Raw genomic sequence first — 25,368 nt, 5'->3', positions numbered from 1 at the left:
TAGAGAAGATGCCTTGCCTGCAGAAAGTCCCAGGTTCATTCCCTGGTATCTCCATTAGAAGGACTGGGTAGAAAGTGATGAGGAAGACCTTAGACGGAGGGGAGATCCACACCATACTTTTAAAGCACATCCAGTATACATTTAAAGTACATGGCTTCCCCTTAAATAATATTGGGAACTGTAGTTCGTTAAGAATGCGGGGGAATTTTATCTCTGTGTGGGGTAGACTACAGTTTCCAGGATTCTTTGGGGCAAATAATCTCCTTTAAATGTGCTTTGGATGTACTTTAAATTTATGGTGTGTATCTGATGTCTGACCCTGGAGAGCCACTCTCAGCTAGAGTAGACAGTACTAAACTTATACCAGATTGATTTGGCGGAAGATAGCTTCCTGTGGATTGTATGCAACATTAGTCCTACTCAAAGCAGACCCATTAAAAGTAATGCACAAGACTAATTTAGGACAATTAATTCCATTGGGCTTGCTCCCTTTGTTCCAAGTGCAACGGTTGTGACAGGTCCTCAGTGTAAGTTTGTTTGTGCTCCAGAGTATTTTGTTTTGTATAATTTTGCATCCCATCTTTTTTTTGTCTAAAACAGGTAATGTAAAGCAACTAAAGCATAATATGTACAATGACCCCTACAACCGAAAGTGTTTTAACACTTGGGGAATTTGTCTCTGCATCTCTTTTCCCCCACATGAATTATATCCAGCTATGTTTTGTATCTCTGTGCTTTTATTGCCCTGTTGTGTTTATTTGTGTCTGACTCTTCGTGACCCCAAGGACCAGAGCACGCCAGGCACTCCTGTCTTCCACTGCCTCCCGCAGTTTGGTTAAACTCATGCTGGTAGCTTCGAAAACACTGTCCAACCATCTCGTCCTCTGTTGTCCCCTTCTCCTTGTGCCCTCCATCTTTCCCAACATCAGGGTCTTTTCCAGGGAGTCTTCTCTTCTCATGAGGTGGCCAAAGTACTGGAGCCTCAGCTTCATGATCTGTCCTTCCAGTCAGCACTCAGGGCTGATTTCCTTAAGAATGGATAGGTTCTTCAATTAATAATAGAGCTTACTTTGAAGGTGGAAAATATATGATGTTGTTCTAAATAGACTACCGAATCTAACTATGTCATTATTAAGGACAAATGTGTAAGAATGCTTTTAGTCATAGTCAGTTCTTATTTATCAGTCAAATTCTTCTTTGGATTTATTTTGCTGGACACTGGGTGAGCTTAGGGAGACTCCCATCTTGAGGAGTGATCATCCACCAGAGCACACCTCTTTGGACTGAGTTGGCATCTGTTTATCAATAACGTGCCAGTTTGTTTTATCGTGCAAATGTTTGATTTAGCTGCCGTCCAATGAGTTCTGATGTCCAGCATGTTGAGTGCTTTGATAATGTGGCTCAATAAAATATATTACCCTGATAATTCTCCACCTCGAATGATCTCCACATCTTCTCTTATTTGCCCATATTGCTCAACATAGTGGTTCTCCAAGGTTCTTTGATACACAACACAGAACCCAACAATGAGCCCTCATTAGCACCAGTAGTTTAAAAAGTCTTCCTGTGCCATTCAGATGCCAACCTCTGCCTTCACCTATTCCCTTCCTTCTTGTGATGTCATCTGCAGCAAGCTACCTGGCAGGGCTGGCTTTCTGCACTCCTATATTTGTGCCTTTTGACAAGTTGCTCTAAGCAGACAGTTTTATTCCGATTTCATTTATGCTGCCACTGCCCTAATTCATTTCAAAACTCTTTTCTTCTTAAAAATTGACCAGGCTCCCCTCTATAGATGCCGCTGACCATGAAAAGCTTCTTTTCAGGCACATTTTTAAAAGGCAACTCTTACACAAATCACTAGTAGAAAGCTGTGTGGTCCATCAGATTTGATGTTACTTTCTTTACACAACTGTCTGCATGTGGTAGGATTTCAGTGCCTGTGAACTTGGCCTATGTGGCTGCCCAGAGATGAGTTGGAATCAGTGCTCCATTGAAATAAGGAACTAGCTGGTGACAAAAATAAACACTGTGGGCGGAACACATTGCACCCTTCTGATTCTTTCATTAGCACAAGTATTTCTGCTTGCCCAACAGACCAATCCCCCCTCTCTTTCCACTGCCCCACATGCTGTTTTGGGGGTTCTACTGACCCTCCAGAGTGCATTTGGGGGAGGCATAGGGGGCACTCAAGGGAAGGAGATCGGGTGGAAACACTAGCACTCCAGTTTACAGTTGAATCTGGGCCTCTGTGATTCAAGTTATGATTTAACCAATCCTTTGCCTTTTGGCCAAACACTGACAAAACCCTTCTTTCAAACATTTTTTATTCGCTTCTAGAAGCATCACTTGACTCTGGTATATATCGCAGTCATTCTGTGTATGTATCGTAATCATGACAGGTTGCCATAAATCAACCAAAGAGAAACCTCCTGTGGTTTTTCTTCAAATTGCTGGCCATATCCCATAGGTCCATCGGCATCCTTATGAATTAGAACAACAGAACTGGCTGTTGGATTTGCCAAATCCACAACTCCGAACTCTTCATGAATGGGATGGGTGGGTGGACATATGGGCAAAAATGGACTTAGGAATAAAAACACGAGGACTTGATAACTTAAACAGATGCAAATGGACCACTGAAGTAACATACTTATCCCTCGAGAAGATTATCTCCGTCTTTAAAACAACCCCACAACATTAAATTTATTAGGAAACAGTCATTTGAAAACACTGATTAGAGGGTTGCAATGGGCCTAATCTCAGCCCCTTTGAGCTCTCTTGAGCCTGGCAAACTTCAGACATTTTACCACCTAAGAAATTACAGATCTTTAGAGAAAACTAGATTGTGAAATGTTCTGGTGAAAACATCTCCCAGGTTCGTACAGTCTTGTGATGCCACCATCAAATATACTGTTCACGTGTTGATGAGGCCATACTTACAGATGTGTTGCCTAGTTCACTAAGCATCAAAATACTGCAGACGGTTCTGAACTGGCACATGCAAATCTCTGAGACTGGATGGAGATCTATATTGCATGGATGGAGATCACATTAGATCCCTTTCCCTTGGAATGCAACTTGCACCATGCAAGTGGAGCAACTGGATCTACATCTGAGACCATGGGTCTTGATCCAGTGAAGGAATCAGAGCACATAAGCCTGCTTATTTGTGTTGTTCTCCCTTGCTCTGTTGAGAATAATAAGCTTTTAAAAATACAAAACAAGAAGTTACTCCCTTCCTGCCACTGAATTTTAGGCCAAATAAAACGTAAGCCTCCCCTCCCCATTTCAGCGATGAAGCTTGGGAGATATCAGAGAGTGCCTCTAAATGTCTGGGGTCTATCTCCTCTCTCCAGTCTTGTTGCAGCAAGTTTGCCCCTTTCTTTTCCATAATTTATGTTTGTCCATACAAGAATGGGCAGTCCTGGGACTCCTTCTACTGTAGCATTTTTCTCCAATGAAGTGTTACTCAAATTTTTACTACAAGCCTAGGTGGGAAAGCGTCGTTTCAGTGGCTGCCTTGGTTCCCTGTTGCATTCTGGATTGATTCCAAAGTGGAAATAATGATCTACATAGCCCTTAGCAGCCTGAGCTCAGCATATTCAAGAGGCAATTTTCACAGGCTACCCTTGGTATAGAGCATAAGAGGAATTAAAGATCCAAATCAAAGGCTGTATGTTCCATTCCAACCACGGTCAATGGCTCCTGAGTTCGCTCAATAACAGACAAATCAATCTGCATGGTAAGAAATATAGGGCTGTATCCAATGGTTGTTATTGTGTGGGTTACCTCATCTGTACCATGCTAAAAACCAAAGCTGAGAAGCGTGTGATGTTTGGAATACAAACAGCAAAACCCACACATTACCATGATTTTCCATATTTCCTGACGGCTAGATTAGATCAGAAAAAAACAGAGGAAATGAATATCTTGTTAGTATTTCTGTTTCCCTCCTCTGCATCATTAAATGGCCATGTAACATTTCCAAAGAGACTAAATTAGATCTTGACTTACAGGGAAAGCATCCTTTTTGGGCCTGCCAGGAACTAAGACAGCGTCTGGAGTCAGATGCCAGGTTGCTGAGGTAGGAAAGGAAGCACTGAATCAAGGGAGGCATGTTGGTATGAGAGAATGATCTCTGCCTTTTTTGTCGTGCATCCATTTTTGTCGTGCATTTTGAAGACAGGCCTTATCTGAGTTGCAAGTGGGTCCCCTTAAGTTCATAGGGACAAAGTCAATTCAGATCTAAGCTTCCAGTACTGTATGCATAGAGTAGGCAAAGTACAGCATTTTAGCGTGTCAGTTAGATGATTTTAATTGATTAATTCGGCTTTCCTCCATTTTGTTTTTGTTTACCAGGTTCCCCTCCTCCCCATCTCTGCTGTGATTGTTTTGTCTGGTTGTTTCCTGTCTTGTTTGAATTTCTTTTATTACATCATATTTAATTATAATACTGTTAACTACTCTTAACTACTCTGGAAATGTCTCAGCTAAACAGTGGCATATTTTCTTTTTGAAAATAATTGAATAAACAAATGCCTGGTTCTGGTTGGCTCCTAGAGCCATGATGTCACCAAAAACCCTTGCCTGGAGCAATTCTGTACTTTTAACAATTATTTTAAAAATGAATTAGGCAATGACCGAATGGATAAACATATGAATGCCTGTGTGCTGCCTTTAAATACCAAAAAAAGGAGCAGGGGAGGCAGGGTAAGATGGCAGCTGAGCTAGCCTTCAGTTTCCAGGTATGCACATCTTTCATTCTAGTTGCAAAGCCAGAATCATGCATTTCTATACCACTCTTCATCCAAGCATCACAGGAAGCATTACAATATCAAACACAAAAATACACAACTAGTAACAAAAAAAGCAATGCCCCCGCACAGTTTAAACAGCCATAGGTAAAGGGACCCCTGATCATTAGGTCTAGTTGTGCTCAACTCTGGGGTTACAGCGCTCATCTCGCTTTATTGGCCAGCATGACTAAGCCATTTCTGGTGAATCAGAGCAGCGCATGGAAACGCCATTTACCTTCCCGCCGGAGCAGTACTATTTATCTACTTGCACTTTGACGTGCTTTCGAACTGCTAGGTTGACAGGAGCAGGGACCGAGCAACGGCAACTCACCCCGTCGTGGGGATTTGAACCGCCGACCTTCTGATCAGCAAGTCCTAGACTCTGTGGTTTAACCCACAGTGCCACTCACGTCCCTCAAACAGCCATAGATTGTTTAATTAGCCAAAGGTCTGGGAGAAGAGGAATGTTTTTGCCTGGTGCCTAATATTGCAACTGTGGTGGGAAGCCATTGTGTTAATAAAAGACTATTAAACATTGTTCCTTCTGTCTCATGCTGGTCAATATACTGAATCCAAGAGTTTCTAAAAGCACAGATCATGCACCAGTAAGCCACCATGTAGTCTGTGGAGGAATGCTGCATATATGTTTATGTTCATGTTATTTTTTTTTTTTTTTTTGAGGGAGGGGGTGTTCTGTCACTGTGACTTTAAAGGTTTGAGGCTGTGTACTATTAAAAATGTTGCAAGCCTGTGCAGCGGTAGATCAGATGACAGGTTTTGACAGTGTAGAGAGAGATGATGGCTTAAAAATCTTATTAGATGGGGCGCGGATCAGGTAAATTCAATCTGATTGGTCTGGGTGACAGCAGACTGATTGGCTGGAGGTTAGCGTCAGTTGGAGTAAACCGTCAGTGAGAGAGACAGTTGTCTCTAGCATTGGCATCCATCTCATGCCTAAGTCTACTGTACATGCTACTATGAGGTTCTGAAGGCATTCCTGGTGAGTTGGTGGCAGCTGAAAATCAGAGGAAGGCACATACCTAAATCTATGATGATACAAAGCGAGGCTGATGGAGCTGTTGTCCCTGACATAGTCGTAAAAATCAGCTAGAATTACGTCTGTTCTTTTAGCTTTGCTTTTAGCTGTGGGGGAATTGTGCTTGCTATGATTCCCTAATTGCCTGGCCATCTGATGAGCTTCTCTGTTCTGCAAACAGCAAGCATAAAACATCCACACACTACTTGTGCCAAATGTTTTCTGCGTGGGGACCCTCAAGTGTGCTTTCCGATTATTCCAGTGCTCCCGTTGTCAGAACTTATGGCAGCATCTGAAATTAAGGTGCTTGCCAAAAAAAAATTTAGCGTGGGAGTGAGAGGACAAACTTCTGTTTTTCTCAGGGGAAATTGTGTTTCTAAGTATCTTGTAAGCCTTTATCCCTTCAAGATGTTGCTTGTAGGTTATTTATACAAAGTGTATCAAGAACGCTGAATTCCTGCATCAGACTTCAATGTGCACATTAGGTAATGGAGCCCAGGAGGCATAATGCTCACAATGGAACTTTCTTCATTTTCTCTGGGCAGTCAAGCAGATGCTCACAAGATATTGCACCTTCTGCCTCTAGGAACTGATTAGGAACCTCCTAATCAATTTTTAAACTGGAGTTTCCCAAGGGCCCGCAAATAATCTTGAAGAATAGCACACATGACCACTTGTTTCTAAAACTTACCTGGGTAGTAAAACGCGGTGCTCCCAAAATGAAGCTGCTTGGTAGCCTTGTTGCTGTAGTTGCCCCTCTTTCCACATTTTGGATGACCCTGAGCAGTCATCCAAAAAGGCATGCAGAGAATATTCTTCTTCTTCTTCTTCTTCTTCTTCTTCTTCTTCTTCTTCTTCTTCTTTATTATTATTTATACCCTGCCTATCTGGCTGGGCTTCCCCAGCCACTCTGGGCAGCTTCCAAAAAAAATATTAAAATACTGTAATACATCAAACATTAAAAGCTTCCCTAAATATGGCTGCAGCCATCTTTCAGATGGCAGCTATAATGTCCTGGTCCTTCAGCTGAAGCTCTTCCTCAATCAACTCTAAAAACAGCCCTCATAAGTAATGTCAAAGAGCCCTGCCCTATAACATGGACTCAGAAGATGTCTCAGGAGAGCTTCCTCTTCCCCGACTTCTCCTGCAGGATTGACACAGACTCTGAGCATCAGATGATTTCCTGCTGCTCCAATCCATCTGAATTGGCAACAAGCAGGGCTTTTTTCAACCAGAACTCAGTGGAACTCAGTTCCGGCACCCCTCAAGCGGGCTCCGTTGCCATTATAAGAAAACAAGGGAGGCGTTTGTGGTGAGTTCCAGCACCTCTTTCTCTAGAAAAATAGCATTGGCGACAAGGAAAAGTGTATCACAGAGGGCCCTGGATCTGCTACCTGCCGATCCTTTGTATAAATCCTCACTTGTGAAAATAAATGTGGAAACTTAAAGATTCCCAGCTGTGTCAACTGAAACAGTATCTATTTATATAAATGTATATTTAATGTGATTTGTTCATATTAACCTTGTCCATAGAGAGATAATGCAGATTCTGTTGGGCAATAGCATCAGATTAATGCTATCGCAAGGACTGCGAAAATGCTATTTTAATTTATCTAAACCCTAGATAATAAGTTTATAGATTTCCTTTTCGCTAGTAAAGAGGCCAGAAGAGAGATATTGCTAGAGCTATCTTTTTTTTTAAGCAGGCTGCTCCTCTGTATTGGTGTGATAAAACTAGCATTTAATAACAGCTTGAGGATTTTCTGTCAAATGCTTTTGCTTTAAGCAGTGTCTTAAGATGTGATCACCTGATATACATTTGAAAGTGACTGTGAGGAACAGATCGAACCAGAAGGTGGCAGTAATGGGGTCTCCCCTATGGTTTTAGAATCAGAGAAGCCATTGATATCAGAAAAGTGAAAGGACTGATTGCAAAGTGAATTAAATTATTTATATACCTTTATCCTGCAAGGTGTAAAGGCACCATATTGTTTTGTTAGATGGCCAGAGGTAGTGGTGACTGCTAGATTCACTACAAGGCTCAAAAACCAGCTTTCTGAAGTAGTCAAGAAAAGAAAAAACCCCTAAACAAATCTTCTCCTTTCAATTCTAGTTTATTGCTAAAGAACATTTATTAGTTTGCTGTACCTTATAATATCTGGAAACAGGTGTTCTGAGGCATAATCAGAAGTTATCTGAAATACCCGCACTCCCTATCTCCCTTAAATAGCACCAATATGGTAATGTTTGCATGACAGAGGCAAAATATTTCTGTAGATATATAAATACATACCCAGACTACTCACTTTCACAAACTTTTGTGACTTGGATCCCTGCCTCATAAAAAATACATCATTGATAAAATGTATTCTACATCAGCAAGTGGGTAGGTAAATTCTTACTGTTTTGAATAGTATCTTGGTATCTTGGCTTTTCTATGCCAAACAAGGTCTTCAGTTTGCCACACAGAAATAATAAAAAGTAACACATGAAAATGCAGTAGTAGTAAATAAAAAGGTTTATATATAGTATAGATTCAAAGGCAAACAGCATATCCTGTCTCCACCTTGTCCCTTCTCAGCAGCTAGCTGCAAAAGCTTCATCTGCTGGCTACATTCCAAAATGTCAGACTATTCCTCCCTGGCCCTGTATCCAGGCAGGTGGAATATGCAGTAGCCAGTAGGCACCAGCCACCAGTATCTGTTGAGAAAGCATCTTTAGCTATCAGCTAAACAAACAAAAATAATATATAATATCTTTAATACGGTCAATGACCAGAAAGCAGTTTATAAAAGAAATACGGCATTATAAGCAGTATTGTGCTGCAATTAACAGTGGAAATATGGCCAATTCACAGAATTGGTGCTTATATTTATGACCAGGTTTCATCTTTTGAGGTTTTTAAAAATTAACTTCAAATGTCGCTACTGTTTATTATCGTTCCTTCGATGTTTACAATTTGAACTCCGTTGCTGACATCATTGCTCGTCTTATTCTTGTTGCAATGTAACAGTACTTTGCCACAGGCCTGTTAATTTTGGGCTCTTTATCGGCTAAGAGGTGTCTGATATAGGTGTTGTCTGTACTATGAGGTATTTTCCTCAGAATCGGTTCGATCACCTAGAGAGGCAGAGAAATTATTTATTTATTAAATTTGTATTTTGTAAGTTTGTATTCCTCTGCAGATCCCAGGGTGGTTCACAACATAAAAACCATAAAATACATAATAGGAGCATGAACAAAACAATTAGGGCCTTGGATGATGATTGCAGGGTCTGTGTAGGTCCATACGGAGAAAGGCTGTCCTTGAGATACTGCAGTTCTGAGCCATTTAAGGCTTTATAGGTAAAAACCAGCAGCCAGGACAGCCAGGTTAGGACAGGTGTATAACCTGTCGCTGATAACCTTAACAATACCAAAATCAAAATGTACAAATGTACATATTAATTCCCATGTTACTTAAGGGCTGCTTCAAAGTTTTTTGGGGGAGAAAAAGGCTCATATCTCCAACATGTAACCAAAACATTTAACAAGTGGAAGAGGACAAATGACCAGAGGGTAAGAGAGAGGGTAAGTTGTGGCAGCACAGGATAAAAGGATGTCGATTTATTGCCACTTACAAGCAGTAAGCACAGTTTGCCATCTGCCTAAATATTTTCTGGTTGCAAAAAATAGACTGAAATGCCGGCTATTAAAAATGAATTTGACAAGTTTCCACTCATAAATGTTCTTCTGAATGTTCAGAGTTTTTCCACTTACAATATTAATGGAATACTGCATTTTCCACAAATTGTTATTTGAATTATTTAGCAATTTCCCCTCTCTCTCACACTCTTTGGGTCTAATAGCAAGCTATTATCTGCAAGTAAACAGTGTCTTGGTGTTTAAGTGTTTACGTATGAGTGGTCAGATAAAATAGACTTTAGTGGTTCAATATTTTTGCCTGTGCTTGGGGGAGTAGTAGCCCAAATAAAAATATAACCTTTTCTGTAACATTAATTATTTGTGATGTTATTTCAACCCAGCTCTGGGGAGCTGCAAAGGTCTCCTTTGAGTTGCTCTGTTAGTTAAATTGTGTCTGGCCTACTTAATGCCCCAAATATTTGTTGTGCAATATTGTAGAAGGCAAAACAAGAAAATAAGCCAAATATTTCCCAGATGAAGATGGACTTCAAATGGTACCATAAAGAATGCCACCTATTTCTGTGACTTTTATTTCCTAAAAAACCAAAAACCTTTATTTCCTCCAAAAGAAAAGAAAAAAGGTTGAATTTACACAATAACCTAATAAACCTCTTGTATCTTATTCCATTTTTGTGAGGTGGGCTTTCATGACACATCACCTTTCCTAGATTCCTTACATTTAATTCAGCGTCTGCTAACCTATCTTCACAAAGGAGCCTTCAAAGCAACATAGTTAAACTAGAAAACAGTCTACATTAATCATTCCCGTCTACTGAGTCATACAGAGCAATGGCCCTAGTTGGTGCTGAGGTTTTTGTAATACGTAAGAGGCATAAGCAACCTGAAAAAAATTGGGTCACCATGTTGAGATTATTTTGTTGCTGGCATAGAAGTTTTGTTGCTGGATTGTAATATTGCCCCAGGCACTTTGAGACTGGAACTTCCAGCAGCCAAAGGAAGTGGCCATGTGGCCCTCAGCTCAGGGCTTTTGTGAAAGAACTCTCAGACAACCCCATGGCCATCCTCAATGTGTGTGTTTTGGAGTGATGTTTGGCACTAGCACTACACCAGGAGCTAATGCTAGTGGTGCAAGGTGTTCATCCACAGGGCGCCAAGCCAAGGAGGCACAAAACAACAACAACAACAATCCTATATTTAGATGGGTGTCTACTCAAAGTTATGCCCTGAAATTGAGAGCATGCACAGAATGAAAGGCTATCCATCATGGGCATAGAATTATAGAATTGTATAGTCTGAAGGGACCACATGGATCATCTAGTCCAACCCCCTGCAATGAAGGAATCCTTGTGCCCAACATGGGGCCTGAACCCACAACCCTGAAATTAAGTGTCTCATGCTTTGTCAACTGAGGAGGGCATTAAAATAAGAAATATTTAGGGAGCACCAAATGTTGTCCTCACTCTGGGTGCCATATTGCCAAAGTCTGCCCCTGATGCTGAGCTGGCATAAGAACCTTAGGTGCCCCCAGACTCAATCTCATCTGTTTCCAACAGTGGTTAGCTATACACTTATCCAAACCCTGAAGTAAGGCATGATGGAGATGTTTGGTTCCTGCTGTTGCTTGTTCCCTGCCGATGATCATCAAAAGCATACCGCTTCTGAACATACAGTTTCAATTTAGTTGTCATCTTTCCTTCCAACAATGAACTCAGTTGCTGCAGCCAAAATGAGGCCACCGAGAAACAAGAGAAAAGTATGAGCATGCTCAGAAGAACCCCAAGGTTCCCAGAGGTACAAACAATTAGGATGAAATTCTAAGAGGGCAAAACATACAAAACACATGCACCCTAAAAATGCCAAAGGAAGACAGCAGGTTTGGTGGCCACAGAATGCTGAGTGTCTGCTTGGGGAGAAAATAGAAAACTGGAAATTGGGAGGGGAAGTAGAACATAGTATCTTGAAAATGCAGCTTGACTTTTTGGGTGAATCACTGAAGAGGAGCACTCTGCATTGCAACATTTTGTTGCAGGTCCCACTTGTTCCCAATAATAGCAAACTCAGGTTGTGAAGTGCCTATGATTTTGGAAGTGAAGCTGGGCCGCCCAAAGATAAAGTGCTGGTTTTGACGTACTGAGGGAACTCCCTAGGCAAGCAGGATTATATAAGTATATAAATCAAAATGACTTAAACATAATAGAAAACCCCAAAGGTGCGTGACTATAACTTTGCCAGTCTGTTGCCTTCCATATGCTTTGGACTACAACTGCAATCAGCCTCAGCCAGCACACCTTGCTGGAAGAAAGCAGGCGGGCTATGCAAGTCTGTAAATTAAATCTTTTGATGAGAATGGTTCGAGCAGAGAATTTTAGCTGAAAACAAGACAAAACCAATCCAAAGAAGGAAAACGGGGGATGGAGGGAAAAGAGGAAACTTGTTTTTTCATGCTGACAGATTGTATGATGTGTCTTAGAGAAGAAGGAGTGAGCTTATACCTGTCCTGTTTTAAGAGCAGTGTCCTGTCTCTCCCCCCTCCCGACTTTTTCTCTTTCTCCAGAAGTGTGGGTCCTCCTCCCATATTTAGCTGTAAAAACTCATATTTGCATTTGGCAACCTCCCACTGCTTTATAGCCCAGCCAGCAGAGGCCTTGGGATGGCGAAAGGGGAGGAAAATCACATTCTTTATTCTTTTCTTACTCCTGTAACTTTCCTCTCTCTGAGAGGCCTGAACAAGACTGCTGAACAAAGCTCCTTCTCTGGAGTCCTGAATAGGAACACTCCACTTAGCAGATGGGAATACACTGTTAAGTTCCACGTCTCATGACTAATAGCCGTTGATCGACCAAATTCATACAGAAGATAGGTCTCTCTGTTCTTAGTGCTATCTGTACCACTGACTCTCACATTCGCAACATCTGGGGCAAGGAAGTCCATTAATTAATTAAGGGGCAGTTTACACACTCGGGTGTATAATTTGCAGTGGAGCAAGGCTTGGGTTGGTGCATGTTGAACAAGGTGCATGAGCAGGTGTACACGTATCAACTCTTAGGTGTCTGTCCTATGTGGGCACATGAAAGTCATGCCAGATCTGGTGAGGATAGACCCCTGCCTGGACCCCAAGGGCTGCTGCCAGCAGTGACAGGCAGAGTGTGCAAGCTCTGCGGGGAAGATCAAACCCAGAAATCTTCACATATGATCATTTTGTCATACGGTGCAGTTGTACATTAATCCAGTCTGAAGTTGATCCAGTCCAAGATTGTCATGCCTATTAATAATTGCCATAAGTATGCATCTATAATTTATATACATTCTGGAGATGTGTATGTCATGTTTAATTAAATGCCTTCTCATAATAATGTTTTGCCTCTGATCAAGAGGTATGGAATTGGATCCTGGTGAATCATCAAACTAAATTGGGAGGTGGAAAAGTATTTTGTAGAAGAACCTGCACAACGAAGTATGCCTGTCACTGGCTGCCCACAGTGTTGTCTAGTGAGTAGACAATAGTGAGCAAGATGGACTAATGGTCTCACTCAGCGTAAAGCAGCCACCTGTGTCTCAGTTGTAGAAGATAACCATATAGGCAGGGGTATACGTGCCTAGGTATGTATGCATAAGTCCTGTGTCTGAGGTATTTGGGTTTTCCCTAAATCTTACATTTAAGTGCAGATGCCATATAAGGAAAAAAGGTCAAAGCTTCAAAAAGTAGGCCCCTCATACTTAATATGCTAGCTAGAGTGGAGAGATTTCCTCCGAGGGACCAGCGCCCCAGTGTGATATAAGACCTGTTCAATAAGCCTTGTGTTGCTGTTTCACACAGGAGAGAAATGACTAAGGGTTGTTAGGAAACCAGTCACCAGATTGCTAGTTAAGAGAGAGTATTAATAATTGAATGTTGTTAATGGTTATGTGAATCAGAGTAATAAGGGCCAGATTGCAACTGAGGCCTATTACAATTTGTGTGGGGAAACAATTGTAATAATCCACATGAAAAAAAATGTAATTATAATGTTGGGAGTGTGTTATAAATCCATGTCACTGGTTGTGCTAGTCACAGTGGAAAGAATATTTCACTCAGGGAACAGCACACTGGAGTGATAAGCGGCTGTTTGATAAGCCCCAGTATTGTGTACCCTTGAGTACTTGCTGGGGAAAAAAGCATTGCTTTGTGCTATGGTGAATTTTCCCCATGATCCACAACTGAAGAATCTTAGGAGTTTCTCAAATGTGCTGAGGGACTCATTTGTGCTCATTTGGCTTGGAGACAAAGTAGTTCCACCTTAGCAGCAGCTGCACCAATCAGTTTGGGAGGTTGGGCTTCAGCTATTTAGCATCCCAGAGTGTCAGTCCAGAATACATCACCACATTAATTTTCAGTACTGAGACAGCAGTATTCCTAGTCCCTACAATTTCACACTTTGTTCAAAACTAAGCCAGCTGCTTTCCGTTTTGTGGACACATGCAAAGTCCGCTGGTCCTTCCCCAGCTGATACATTGCCTTTCCCAGTTACCGGCATGTTTTGGGTAAACAAAGAGGAAAGGAAGTAGAAGCCACTGTGTTCAAATGCCCCTGTCAAGTAAAGGGCTACAACAGGGGCACGAATGCCTGACATACAGATCATAGTCAACCTTTTGATCATCTGTCATTTTGTTATAAGAAAGCAAGCCATCCTTTACCACTGTTTAAAATAGCCCTGGAGGAAGTCAAGCATTAATCTTAACCTCAAACACATTGAGCCTTGCATTTCCTCTCAGGCCCTAGAATGTGCTATCTGGTTTCCCACACCTCAGTCCTGCTAAGTTTAGTTCCTTCAGGCCAGCTGCTAAGGAAGGAAAATTGAGAAAAAAACACAATGCTTCCGATGGATATAGCATTGCATTGCCCAGAGCTGTCTTGTTTGTTTCTCCTTTCCCTCAGAAATGTCTAAAGATGTCCATAGAGAAGAACGGCATGCAATTTTGTTTTACTTAAATGGCATAACCTAAGAAAAATGTTTCACAAATGCAACGAATGAATACTAGTTTATTTAATTTCTCAAGTGAGGAGCTGCTGACCCCTGCATATTTTCAAATAAGTAATTTGACATTCAAACATTTAGCAGTGGTCAAGAGAGTGCTCATTGGAGTATGTGTTAATCATATATTAAAATTAATGCACAGCTAGCATGGTGAACAATCACAGATTTTTCCAAATGTGCTTAATGGTATCGTCCTGTGCAGACGTTAAATTAAATTGTGGATGAAGGGAGACAATTACCGTAGAAGCAGGCCCCACTACATCTGCAACCCTAGCAACATTCATTAATTTTAATAGCTGCATAAAGGTCTAGGTGTGTAGACACCCAATGCACATCGGAATCTATTGTGTGATCTGCACGCTGCATTTTTACTGGTGATGGATAGGCAAGCTGGGAGTCCATGCTTAATCCTTATGCAGACAGTATGACCAATGTGTGAATGTTGGGTGTTTGGAGCAGGTTAGACTTGCTGCCACAATTGTAGCCCTGCCCCTCCATGCTTACTGAATCACAGAACTACTGTCTCCATAGAATAAATACATTTTGCGCCTCTGTGACAGCATACCCTTGAAACGCATCATCAGCATTCGCCATAGAAGGGACCATTAGAAAGCTGAGAGAGAGAACGATAATTGGTTGTGTTTGAAAAAAGCTGTGGCCTTTCATCTGATAGAAAGCCTCTGCAAGTGTCCCATCCCTCTTGGAACAGCCACGGCTAGCCCAAGACATTTTGCTGCTTGAGGTGAAGGACAAAATGGCACCCATTTCCCGGTCCACTTACAGAAATTGTGTGGGTCGGCAACTGAATCTTATTTTAACACCGGTCACAGGAAAACATCCTCCACTGCAGAGTTTCCCTTTTCCTAGATGGGCTACCTTCTCAGGCTAACAAGCCCCACCTGCCCCTCACTTCCCTCTAGAGCACAAGCAGAAACCACCTTCATGACCGTTGGACCCACTGTTGGTATCACCTGCTCAGTACACCTGTCTTCACATGTGTCTTAGCTATCCAGTTGAAGTTGTTCCTGGGGTGTGACCAGAGGTGCTACCCCTCTCCCAACACCCCATACACTTTCTCCTAACACATGCATATTTGTACACATTTTTGGGTTGGAGAATCACATACAAAATTTGTAGAAGTGTGAATTTCCAGGAACAGCTGTATTTCAGTTTGCATGTTGTTTCAGGAAGTGTGAACTGCAGTGTTACCTCGGGTTACAGACGCTTCAGGTTACAGACTCCGCTAACCCAGAAATAGTACCTCGGGTTAAGAACTTTGCTTCAGGATGAGAACAGAAATCGCACGGTGGCAGCGGGAGGCCCCATTAGCTAAAGTGGTACCTCAGGTTAAGAACAGTTTCAGGTTAAGAACGGACCTCCAGAATGATTTAAGTTCTTAACCTGAGGTACCACTGTAATTGAGTTTCAAATTAAAATGTAATCCAAATTTCTCTCCCATCCCTAAACACACACACACACACACACACACACACACACACACCCCACTCCTCCGAAAGCTGTATGTGCTTTCGCTTGCTACTGTGCAATGGCCCATTCATATAAAAAGAAAAATGACCTTGAGCTTCATCCTGACTTAATAGATAAAATCAAACAGTAATGTGTTCAGTGCCCCATGCTCCCTTTAGGGCAAAGAAAATTTTCTGCCACCCCCCAATTCCTCCAGCACACAGGCTAAGCACTTTCCCCTCTGTCAGTTTTAACGTATATTTAGCATTATAGACCATGACTGAACAAAACAAAAAACCACCCACTGAAAAGACAATTTCCATGTAATGAACAGGTTTTACAACATAATTAGATGGAGCTATGCTACACAGAGGCCTTGACAGGTGCAGTAATTTAACCCATATATATGTGCACATATATAGCAAGGTATCCCATATTAAGCATAAATTACCTCTTTGGAAAGAGAGCTGTTGAAATGGTTTCTGTAGCTCTATGAAGGGCCTTATTCCTGCAGTAGAATTTTTATAGTTGCCGTTAAATGAATGTACATTATCAATCTTACTTTTTCATTTGTTCTAGAGGTCTCACCTTTCTTTAGCATTCCTGTAACATTGCACCCTTTCACCACTTTTTGAGACCTGCTGTTTAATGTAGATTTTATTCAAATACCATGTAATAAATTATGTGGTAAATAAAAATGTCCTTACTAATTCTTAACTATGTTTGTTAAGGACAGGTTGGGCCTCCAAATGGTTCAAAAATTGATAAGTTGAACTGGAAGAAAAGTGTAGTGTGCTTTTAAATTCTTGTTCATGTAGCTGGATTAAATTCAAACTGGCCATGAGCAAAAGCTAATGGACAAAAGTTGTGGTCATTGTTTGATTCTGGGCTTCTATGATGTCCCATTTGCAATTAGAGCACTTGGTGACACAGGGCTACTTTTTCATATCACCCATGTACTAAAATATACGGTAAAATATTGTGAGTAAATGAGCCCCAGATTGCAGTCATAATGATGGTGGAATTAAGATATATAGCCCTGAAAAAGACACATGTATAAACAAGATGCTTCTGGATCCTTCCCTAGCCTAAAGAGGTCTTTCTAGGGGATAGTAACAAGTGTTGATGCTTTCCATGTGATATTTTATAGACTGGCATAACTTTCTCCTAAGGACAGTGATTTATGCTTAAATCCAGTGCTATTTTTCTAGAAAAAGAGGTGCCGGAACTCCCCTTGTTCTCTTATAATGGCAATGGGGCCCACCTGAGAGGTGCTGGAACTGAGTTCCGGTGAGTTCTGGCTTTAAAAAAGAGAGGCCTGCTTAAATCAATCCAAGTTCACTTTGTTGGGCTTATTCCCGTGTGTGTGTGGAACACACCTTAAGAGTCAAGGGGCATTTCAAGACCTGTTTGTTGAGCATTCATCTTGATCCAGAGGCACCAACTCTTGGTGGCCAACTCTAAGTTCCCCCAATATTTTTAGGGGGGGCAGCACCCTAATGTTCCAAAAAATCAGGGGGTGGAGGAGGTTGAGCATGGAACCGAACGCAGTGTGGCTTCCGTGGCTGGCTCCTCCTCTTCCTGCCACGGAGGGGAAGGAGGGTTGAAGCAGCCCCCTGCTGGTGGCATGAGGAGGAGGAGCCATCACCCATTGAAGCCATGCTGCCACCGTGTTCACCTCCACCCCCACATCCATGCGAAATGGGTACTGCCAAGGCATCATCTTCTGTAGTGTAAAATACAAGGGCATGGTTGGATGGGAGCTGTCATCAACTTGTTCCCCAAATGCTTAATGTGTAAAACATGTATTGGTCTCCACCTGTCCATTGTGGTTTGACAAATGATGTTGCCAAGAGAGGGTGTGCTATTTTTGATACGGCATCTATTACATGCTTGACTGCAGCACATAACAGGCCCTATGAAATTTAAATCAGAGGCAATCTTTGTTACACATTGCTGATAGGATCTCAACTGACTGTAATAATGGACGGCACTTCAATGATCACAGTTTTAAAATATTATAGAAAAAATGCAATGTTCATAAACACAGAGATCAGGGTATGCTAGTGTGTGTGTTGCCCATAAGGAATTCCCTATTTCTATAAATTAATCAGCATATTAATTAAACAGCTTTCTGGGGGAGGGGGGAGCGGAATATATTTCTGTTGTCCTTAAAATGTGCAGTACTATATAGTGCCTATAAAAAACTGGAAAGGATGCTGTTAAAATAATATCAGTGCTACACTGGATTCCCTCTGCCAGAATGAGGTCTTTGCTTCATTTAAGTAGAGCAAGAATAAGAGAAGCACAGAGCTTTGAAGAAAGAGTAATTTTTAGCACTAATCACCCATTTAACTACTTTCAAAATTCCACGGAATTAGCTTTGAAATGTTAATGAGCACAGTATTTAGAACAGTCTAACTCCTTCCCCAGTTTGTTTTGGAGTTTTGAAATCAGATCTGTTCCTGGACGTCCAATATGTGTGTGAATGTATATAAGTACACATGCGCGTGCACGCGCGCGCACACACACACACACACACACACACACGGCTGTCTTTGAGGGCTGCTTATAGTCCTCAGGAGACAGCTTGCAAAAGCAAAATATAAAAGACATTAGAATCACCAAACAATTTGAAAACAGTTAGAAAACAGCACCTTTAAAAAGGCCAGAAACATTATATAAAGGTTATCATAAACCAAATTATAATCAGCTGTGTTAAAAACATCATTACTTAGATCCTTTAGGAAAGGGCACCTGAAACATGTGAGCTTTTCATGCCCTTTGAAGGCTTGCATTGTAGACACCCCTGGCTTCTCTCTGTCCTTCTATTTGCTGGTGGTAGTCAGTCACCCTCTGCTCTTCCTTAGCTTCCCTTGCACCTTGCCTGGACCTTGCAGCCTTGGTGGAACACTGTTTCCCGCTTAACAGTTAACAGCAGAACCGCGCAGGATCAGGCCAGCGTTTACTATGATAACATTTATTTCTGTGCACATTTTCCTTTCCTCCCATCAGATCTAGTGAACATCTATAAATAACCTCACTAAGACTCAATGAAGGCTTCTTTATATTGCCTGACCTGCAATGTTGAAAATCATTGGAGCTCAACATTATGTTTGCTGGCGCAATTACAAGTCACTTGAGCATAGAGTTGCTCTTCAGGGCAGTTCTGCCAACAATTATTTTCCTTCAGAGGCTAAGGCAGCACAAGGGCGAGGGGAGAACGGTTACGATTTCTAGCGTCCTTGCATGGGGCATTTAATGATATTTGCTAGTCTTATTAAGTTTGCTTACCGCAGGTTGGTTAAGATAGATACTCTGTTAGTTCGGGACATTATAGAAATTATGTGGTGGTCACACAAACCCAGCATAGAATTCTGGGAACTGGACTTCGGTAAAAGTGCTGGGAATTGTAGCTCTGTGAGAGGGGAATTACAGTTTCCAGGATCCTTTGAGGGAAATCTTGTACTTTAAGTGTATGGTGTGGATCTGCCCCATTGTATAACATCTCAAAGAGGACTTTATAGCTATGTATAAATTACCGGCTTAAAGTGTTCTTTCCCCTCAGTTTGCATTGAAACTAGTTTGGGGAGAAGCACACCAAAACATTCCTGGACGGGTTGCAGAGTAAACAAGTGTGTGTACACAGCCTTTCTAAACTTTGTTTAGTCAGGATTGAATTTATGAAAAAAGTAGGCATTTCTTTTAAAATGCTAGGGCTTCAGAATTATATTTAGAATATCTGTCTAGATGAAATGATGTAAGACAAACTAGCCTTTCCTGAATGGTTGTTAATGTCATGGGTTACCTCATCTTCTTCACCACTAAAAACCAAAGCCGGGAGCCATGTGATGCTTGGAATACAAACATCAAACCCCACACACTACCATGATTTTCCATATTAGATCAGAAAAAGAGAGAAAGTGAACATCTTGTTAGTATTTCTGTTTTCCTCTTCTGCATCATTAAATGACCATGTAAATATTTTAAAGGGACTAAATTAGATCTTGACTTAACATGGAAAGCATCCTTCTTTCTGGGTCTGCCAAAGAATGTCTGGAGATGCCAAGTTGACAGTCAGATCTGAGATAGAAAAGGTTAGCTTTTAGTCCAGAAGACAAGCATCCTCTTATTACGGTAACTTTGTTAATAGCTGCTGAATGGAGAACTCATGCATTCATGCAACTAGCATCACATCTAGTTTGGCCCTTGATTATCAGTGGTTCCCAAGAAATTCCTTGGGACAAAGTGAATCAACTGTAATTAGCAAAGCTGGTGGGGGAGAGCATTCCTCCCTGCAAACAACATGGTCCACAGGGGCAGGAGGTATGTTCAGCCCTTTCTTGAGTGCAGCCCTTTACGGTTGGCATCTGCCCGTCTTGAGAGGCAATGGCGTGTGCGTTCAGCGGTGAAGTTAAACTGCTGGAGAATCACAGCACCTGCTGTACCTGCAGAGACTGGGAACCCATAACTGCTGCCTCCTGCATTGTTTTTGCTGCACTAGCAGAACCAAGTGACCTCTGGGGCACAAGGCTTTCTCATGGCAGCAGAGGTTTAGGATCACAGTCTTCCTTCTCCTAGATGGGCTGCCTTCCCAGGTTGAAGAGCACCATCTGCCCCTTATTTTCCTCTACAGTATATGCAGAAACCACCTTCTTGACCCTTGGACCCACTATTGGTCTTGTCAGCTCAATCTACCGGAACCTGTCTTTGCCTGCAGGGGCAGTCCCTAACTCACCGAGGGTTTGAGACACACCATTAAGGGAGGGGTAGTATTTCTGGTGGAAGACACATCGTACGCTTTCTGATCCGCACCCTGCACTCAGCTCTCACCTGTAACTCCTGGAAGCTGTCAGAATGAGATAGTGGCCACACCCCGGGAAAGTTCTCTATACTTCATCTGTTTCAGGGTTAAACTATCCGAGACACCATTCATGAAAACAGCAATTATACCAGTGACTTTTAAGAAGGACATACCAAGGGGTAGGGGACATGGGAGGGAAATGTGTTTTGTACAGGACCCTGCAAATGAAGTATGCCTGTCACTGGCTGCCCACAGTATCGTCTTGTGATGAGAAGACAATACTGAGCAAGATGGACTAATGGTCTGACTCAGTGTGAAGCAGCCACCCAATTGTAGAAGATAAATCAATTGGGTGGAGTGTACATATATAGGTATGAATGTGCTACTCCCATGTCACAATTCAAGGCATTCGGTTTTTCCTGATTCTTACACTTAAGTGGAGATATTTTATAAGAAAGAGCGAGCAAAGCATCGAAGAGCAGACCTGCTCCTACTGATGTCGATCTGGTGTATTTTATAATTTACTTGCTCCCCAGGTATCCCTGAATCTTGTAAACCAGGTTATGCCCAATGTGATAGCATGTACTAAGTCGCAGAAACATTTGTTTCGCTTACTTCTTAAATGTTCATTTTGGTGTATCCAGTAAATGTGCATTATCATTTTCCCCTACATTGTTATCAACCATTTCTGAAAATACAGAGGAAGTAACAAGATAACCGCCTCAGTCTTTTGAGCTTTTGAACATGTTTTCCAAATTAACATGGCTCATTGGTTTGGAAGGAAATGCTGTATACTTCAGTGTTTAATCCATGACGGATGATGAAAAACTGTTCCTTGTGGAAATGAACAGTCATCTGTTTTGATTATTGTTTTCCATTGTGTACATTTTATGCTGAATAACAAGGCCATGGTAATTGTACATACGGCACATGAAACACATAGGTTTCTTTGGGCATTTTGTAGCATCATCCTTCCTTTGGAAAACTGCATGATTTTGATGATGTTGGTTAAATTAAGGAAGTGCAGAAAATTGAGTAAGTTCTTAGACGTTTTGCTGCAGCCTGCAGTGACTCGTGAGGCGGTTTCCTGGAGGTTAATAGGCTTCTGCCACTGAGTATCAGGCAGTATTCAGCATAGGCTGCTGAATGCTTGTATGCTAGATACTCAGCAGCCATGTGCCGCTCCTGTGCCTCTGCAAATGTCTTGTAGCTGCCTTTCTCTGTGTTCCCTCCCCACTTGATCACTACTTAAAACAGAAGCCTATTTTTCTTCAAGCAAATCACTCCTTGAGCTGCTACTCTTTCACAATAAGCACCATGCTGGACCTTTTACATATGGAAGGTTTCAGTCTGGCTTGGTAGGAGCCAGACCAGTCTTAAGAGATAAAAAAGCCCCAGAGTTTTAGTGCAGAGCTGCATTTAAACAGGAACTTTTAAGATCAACAGTTCTGTTTCCAAAGCAACATTCTTTACGGAACAGAAAAGTGTAATAACTCAGTTTAGGGGCTGGAGGATTTACAATGTTGAAGTTAGAAAAAAGAACCTGTTGCTCTTCTCTGCTGGAGTTTTACTTGCTATTGGACATATTATGTCATAACCTTAATTAGTAAATTCCTGCTTGTGTTGTTTGTTATAATACAAAAGGAAAGGCAGCTAGGTGCATAATTTTATTTTATGAGTTGAATGCATTTCGAACAGAATCTTCAGCTTGGGCCACATTCACACATTACATTTAAAGCACTGTTATGCCACTTTAACAGTCACGGCTTCTCCCAAAGAATTTGGGGAATAGTATTTAAAGATGCTGTGTGTCATTAGGAGACTGCTATTTAATCTACAGAGCTACCATTCTCAGAATGGGTTAACAAACTCTCCTTCTTCCCAGGGAATTCTGGGAACTGCAGGTCCATAGTCTCCTCTTTAGAAGATAATGTATAGATTTCACTTAACTTCAAATTGGGGTAAGCTAACTCTGCTGCATTTTGGGGGCTTTCCCACTCATTCTGCTTAGGCCACTGTCTCAAGGTCTTGTCCTGACAGTATCACTGATTGCATTTGCACCTTACCTTTCATCTCAGGAGACAAGAGGGCATATTTTGGGTACCTCTCATCCAGGCACCAACCAGAATTCAGGCATCCTTAGCTTCAGCAAGGTAACCACATCCTGTACCTTCAGACTGTTTTCTGGGCTGGTACTTAAAAGATTTATTAACTGACTTTCCCTTAAAAACACTCAGAGCAGTACATAAGAAAGGATGAAAAATCTGTAGAATTTAGCCTTTAATTTTCCACTAATATATGATGATAATGCAGACAAACATTGAAGTAATCATCTAAAAAGATTCTCAGTGTGTTCTTACTGGATCATATTACTTTAAAGCAATCTAGCAACTATTAATGTGTGAAACAGTAATATTTCTTCTTTCCTTAGAGTTGCTCCTTTCAAATATGTCAAGAAACAAACTTTAGGTTCCACTGTCAAATTAACTCTCAGAACTTTTTTTTACAAGTGCACCAACATTGTAGGAAATTTATTTTCCCCCTATCCAACATATTTTCACTACTTTACTGGTAAAACAGTCACGTATCTTTGAGCTATCAGTTTGTAACAGTTTTCTCTCAATACCAGATACAGAGTGTACAAATTTGTCTATACCCTTGCATATTTCCATGTATTGATTGACAGCTCAGTCTTTAAACTCCCCTTCCCCATAGTCTTAGATATATAGCTCAGACTACTTCTTTTTATCTATTCGTAATTGTATTCCATGTATCTGTGACAAAAGACAGATTCACATCTCATTCTCTGTCCTGTTTCCCCCCAAATTGGTTAAATCCCTAGTCACCATACATAATATTATAAAAGTTTCCAATAGAAAATATCAAATTAAGACATATTTAAATGTTGGAGGGCTTCTTCTAAAATAGATCATGAAATAAATAGCAAAAGGAGCACTCCAAAAGCAGCATCTAAACTGATTTGGAGAACTGAAATGTCTTCACCGGGAATTGAAATCTAAGTAGCAATTGTGCTTTGCAGGCCTCTGGGCACTATTCCAAGGTTGCAGTACCATTGCTGAAAAAGCTCTGCTCTAGCTAATCATAGATCTTACCTTAGAAGTCAAAGGCACCCAGAGCAAAGCATCCTCATCTCATCTCAAAGAACAGGGAGAGGCATGTGATACTCGCTAAAGATGCTGCACCCAGTCTCATTACACCAGGGGTGGCAAATCTGTGGCTTGCAGGCCAGATTCGGCTGTTTGGTGTTTGTTTGGTGTTCCCTAAACCTCAACAATTGGACAGATTTTTAAATTTTTATTTTCTTTACTATATGAACAATTCATATACCACTTAACTCCCATAGTTTCTAAGCGGTTTACATAGAAATATTCTACTTAACTAGTCTCTAAGCAGTTTAGAAATAAATTTAATGTTTTTAAATTAAATATCCATTTTGCTGAATTTGCATCAGGGGTTGGGAACTTTTTCCAGCCTGAGAGCCACATTCCCTTCTGGGGAGGCTTCTGAGGGCCGAATACCAGTGGTGGGCAGGGTCAGAGGCAAGTGTGGGCGGAGCAATGAATGCATATTTTACCTCTGCATAGTTTCTACAAACATGCACACACCCCTCTCTGTTCTTCATCCACACAAGCAAGAAGCATGGTCAACGTTCAAGGACGTATTCCAGCCAGGCAAAAGCATTTGGAGTGCAAACCACGGACAGTGAAGTATGTGTCTTGGGGAGAGTTGCAGAGAATCCTGGAGCACAGCATTTGACCTTCATGTTTGAGGCTCTTCACCCCTTGCTTACATAATGGTGGCATATCAAAACATCCCCATGAGATGGAATTATCCCTCTAGACAGCAGCAGAGCATATGCCCACGCTGCCTAGGGCGGGCACGCTCTCAAGGGGGCATGGCGCGGAGGGTGCCCTCCCAGGCGCAGGATAGCCGCTCTGGTTCCCGGAGAGGTGTGTTCACCCTCTATCCGGGAGCAGAGTGAGCTGCCCATGGTGGACATTTGGTGCGCCACCTGCCCGCAACTCCCAAGCCTCCCCCAAGCTGTCAAAATGAAGGGGGAAGGGGGGAATGCTGCCGGCAAAGCGGCGCAGCTCCCCCCTTTACCCCTACGGCTCGGGGTAAGTTTGGGAGTCGCAGGCGGGCGGTGCACCAAAAGTCACCCCCCTCATGGAGGCCATTCCGCCCTCCCTTCCTACACCCCTGCATCTAGTTCTGTAGAAATGGCAATGAGAAATGGCTAAAGGCCTTACTGATAGGACCACGTTGGCACTTGATTCTGTTCTGAGTTGTTTTCTTTTGCCTTACCTTGTTTTCTTTACATCATCTGGGTGGCCTTTTCTTCAAGGACCAAGGTAAATCAAAATTCTCCCATCTCCCACTTATCTGGATTCCTGTGGTGACCTAATGGAATTTCCTGGGGGGAAATGTACCTACAGAATTAGCAGCGATTCCATTCTTCTCGTCTATAGATACATTCCTTTCATTTCTCATCTGCTGTTTGGCGACGCAGCCCAATGCTGAACTTAAGGAGTGCAAACTGTCCAGCAGCTGCTAGTCAGCGGAACTGAGCTTCAGAACAATATT

The 25,368-nt window shown here is 41.8% G+C and overlaps 1 protein-coding gene and 1 long non-coding RNA gene across 2 annotated transcripts in view; one reads left to right on the top strand and one right to left on the bottom strand.

Moving 5' to 3' along the window:
* Window positions 1–25,295, bottom strand: part of LOC309344047 — a 31,469-nt gene extending 6,174 nt beyond the window's left edge. Inside the window, exon 1 of the long non-coding RNA XR_014157578.1 lies at window positions 25,090–25,295. This is a non-coding gene — a long non-coding RNA (uncharacterized lncRNA). The remainder of the gene's footprint in view (window positions 1–25,089) is intronic.
* Window positions 1–25,368, top strand: part of VAV3 (vav guanine nucleotide exchange factor 3) — a 216,209-nt gene that overhangs the window by 5,997 nt on the left and 184,844 nt on the right. The gene's annotated exons all lie outside the window — the stretch shown is intronic.

This window comes from Podarcis erhardii (genome assembly GCF_964252035.2).
Source record: "Podarcis erhardii genome assembly, chromosome: 6".
In the NCBI taxonomy this organism is placed as follows: Eukaryota; Metazoa; Chordata; class Lepidosauria; order Squamata; family Lacertidae; genus Podarcis; species Podarcis erhardii.
The sequence above is the reverse complement of the archived record's forward strand: the minus strand, read 5'-3'. Positions and strand labels throughout refer to the sequence as shown.